Consider the following 3,646-nt stretch of genomic DNA (forward strand, 5'->3'; position numbering starts at 1 on the left):
AAGATGCAAGGAAGAAATGTGCATAGTTAAATAAAATGAGAAACTAGAAGAATAAAATGAGTAAAAATATTTATATTGTAAAGTTTTTGAAAAAGAATCTTCACAAATTTCCCATGGTAATGTAAACTGGTATGGCCACTGTAGAAACATTCACACGGTTTCTCAAAATGTGGGAGTTAACATATGACCCAGCAATTTTACTCCTAGGTATATCCCTAAGAATAGGGAAGAAATATCCCTAAGAAACTAGAAAACATATTATCATAAAAACTTGTACACAAATGTTCGTAGCAACATTATTTATAATAGCTCAAAAGTAGAAACAAGCCAAGTATCTATCATCTGATAAATGGATAACAAATTTGGTATATTCATACAATAGAATATTATTCAGCCATAAAAAGTAATAAATATTACAACAAAAACAATCACCAGAGACACTACGCTAAGTGAAATAAGCCAATCACGAAAGCACAAATACTGTATTATTCTACTTATATGAGGTACCCAGAGTAGTTACAATCATAGACACAGAATGCAGATTAGTGATTTCCAGGGACTGGAAGGCAGGAAGAATGGAGAGTAAATAGCTAGTTGGTAATGGGTTTCTTTCTGGGGTGGGGTGGGGGGATGATGAAAATATTCTGGAATTAGATAATGGTAATGGCTGCTCAACTCTGTGAGTATACTAAAAACCACTGAATTGTATACTTCAAAATGGTGAGTTTTATGAAATGTTAATTAGGGTTTATTTTAAAAAAAATATGAGTGAGAAATGCAATTGCAATACGTCTTCTCTTACCTCGTATGACACCATATGCTCTGGTTTTCCTCTTTACCTCTTTGACCACTCTTTATAAGTTACCGTGCAGATTTCTCTTTTGTTCATCCCTTAAATCTTTGGTTTTTCTCAGGGTTGTCTCCTAGGCTTTCTTGTTTTCTTCTTACACAATCTCTGCATTCGTTAGTAAGGCAGTCAATGCTTTGAACAATTTTCATATGCACAAATTTACTACTGTTCAGTTAAATGATGCTAGACCCCAGTAACATGGTTTAAATTTCAGTTACACAGTGTATATTGTGAGTAACTGCTTAAAGTATAAGCTTCACTGCTAGCTCTTTGGTGCATGAATCTCTATGTAAATAACAGACATGTATCACGATCAGTGACCAATCGCACCAGTTGTTTCAAATTCTGTTAGTGATTGGTCACTGCCCATCTGTTGTTCAGTTCATGCATAGAGAGCAAAGCCTTAGTTGGGTTGCCTCCTTCTTTCCTAGTAGTAAGCCCATATGACATTAAAGAAGTGAGTATTAGAGAAAAGTGAGCAACAGCAATTAAAGTGCAACAAATAAAAACAATAATGCTGGTAGTTAAATTGAATGTGATGAGGAGATTTGAAAATGGAGACAGCAAAGTAAAGACAGGATGAGACCTAGGCCTGCCTGAAGCTAGTGAACAAATGATGTTGAGGAAGTCAGATCATTCAAAAACAAGGTAATGTAGCCTCAAAATTGTTTAAGTTGCACTCAGAACAGAAAGCTGCTTAAGGTAGAAATGGAGCATTTACTTCTGCTTAGGATTGAACAGTGTAATGAAAACAAAAACCCAATCAGCTTAACGACTACCATGTAGGCCAAACTCTGAAGTCAGGTGCTGCATTGAAAGGAATCAGTAATTACAAGGAGACTGAAGATAAATATTTCCTTGCCAGTGAAGGCAGATTTTAGTGTTTTAGAAACTGGCATGACTTCACAGTATTTGAATTGAACATTAATGGGGCTTTAGAAGAAATAGCTGACTGGGAATGTTGACACTTGCTATTCAAAAGACTGTAGGCTTGCAGCCACAGGAACTTCATGAAGGCAAATGCATAGACTTAAAAGAGGAAAGTGGTTGTGACAAAAAGGATGACAATATTCCAGAGGAAGTAACCACAGTAAAGAAAACCAGGCAGGCCATTGGAGGAAGATGGCGGTGGAGTCGCGCACTACCCAGGAGGAAATTAAGAAGGAGCCAGAGAAGTCTATCGACCGTGAGAAAACATGCCTGCGGCTGCTGAGCATCTTCACCACCAATAATGGCCACCACCACCGAACGGACGACTTCTCCAGGGAAACGTACCGCCCAGAGAGTTGTAGATCTACGCTTGGATGGATGCAACCTTGAAAGAACTGACAAACTTAGTAAAAGAAGTCTACCCAGAAGCTAGAAAGAAGGGCACTCACTTCAATTTTGCAATCGTTTTTACAGATGTTGAAAGACCTGGCTATCGAGTCAAGGAGGTTGGCAGCACCATGTCTGGCAGAAAGGGGACTGATGATTCCATGACACTGCACTCACAGAAGTTCCAGATAGGTTACTTGGACATAGCAATTATCCCTCCACATCGAGCACCACCTCCTTCAGGGCACACGAGGCCATATTAAATTCTATTTACTATTTCTTGTATTTATTTTTTGGTCAGTTATGTAAAATAAACTTACTCTTTTTCCTCCCCGGATTATTGTCATTAATCCTTTGAATTCTAAACAAATTATAATGCATCATCCATTGAGGAATTAGATTTGGATGTGCTATTGTATGATTACTAACAGAAAGTCCATATGTTTCAAGCCTTTTTGTAAAATATGAAGAAAAGTGCTCTTAGCATTCTATGTAAAACTGTACTGTTAAATATATGTGTGTAATTTTAAAAAGCAACAGAAAAACAGACAAAAACCCTTCAAATTAAAGGAAATCTCAGAGATATTTTACAGCATTGAAAGGGCAAAAGGAAAATGTTGGAAGGTGATCCAAACGTATAAAGGAGTATAATAATTCACTAAGACAGAAAAAAGTGCTTGTCCAAACTACTTTTGATACATTTTTACAAAGAAATAAAACACCTGAATGCCTAATTATCTAATATTTTAAATTTTAGTATACTAAATAAATATCAGTTTTGTAATTGTTTAGTTTATAAAAATGAGTCTTTTTAATATTTTAACAAAAATATCTAAAGGTCTTGGACCAATTGTATTTTTTCCCATTGATTAAGATAACTCTTCAGAGTTTCAGCTTGTAAAGTCATTTTTATTTATTTATTTATTTATTTATTTATTTATTTTTAAGACAGAGTCTCACTCTCACCCAGACTGGAGTGCAGTGGCATGTTCTCGACTCACTGCAACTTCCACCTCCTGGGTTCAAGCAATTCTCCCACCTCAGTTCCCGAGTAGCTGGAACTACAGGCATGTGCCACTACACCCAGTTAATTTTTGTATTTTTAGTAGAGACAGTGTTTTGCCATCTTGGCCAGGCTGGTCTCGAACTCCTGACCTCAAGTGATCCACTGCCTCACCCTCCCAAAGTGCTGGAATTACAGGCATGAGCCACCGCACCTGGTGGTAAAGTCATTTTTTATGGTTCTACACTACTATGCAGAGCTAGGACTGCCTATATTCATTAGGATACAACTCAAACTGGTGTAAGAAAAGCAGGCACTTCATTGGCTCACATATTTGAAATGTCTAGTGTTTGGTTTTGCTTCAGGCATGGCTGGATTTAGAATTGAAATGACATAAAAATAACTCAATTACCCTTCATCTCAAACTTATATATTAGATTCCTTCTCAGGCTGAATGTGATGGCCTGCAGTTGCAC

The 3,646-nt window shown here is 36.9% G+C and overlaps 1 pseudogene; it reads left to right on the forward strand.

Moving 5' to 3' along the window:
• Positions 1–870: 870 nt before the first annotated feature.
• Positions 871–2,490, forward strand: LOC105499539 (histone deacetylase complex subunit SAP18 pseudogene; annotated as a pseudogene).
• Positions 2,491–3,646: the final 1,156 nt, after the last annotated feature.

Source organism: Macaca nemestrina, chromosome 11 (assembly GCF_043159975.1).
Source record: "Macaca nemestrina isolate mMacNem1 chromosome 11, mMacNem.hap1, whole genome shotgun sequence".
In the NCBI taxonomy this organism is placed as follows: Eukaryota; Metazoa; Chordata; class Mammalia; order Primates; family Cercopithecidae; genus Macaca; species Macaca nemestrina.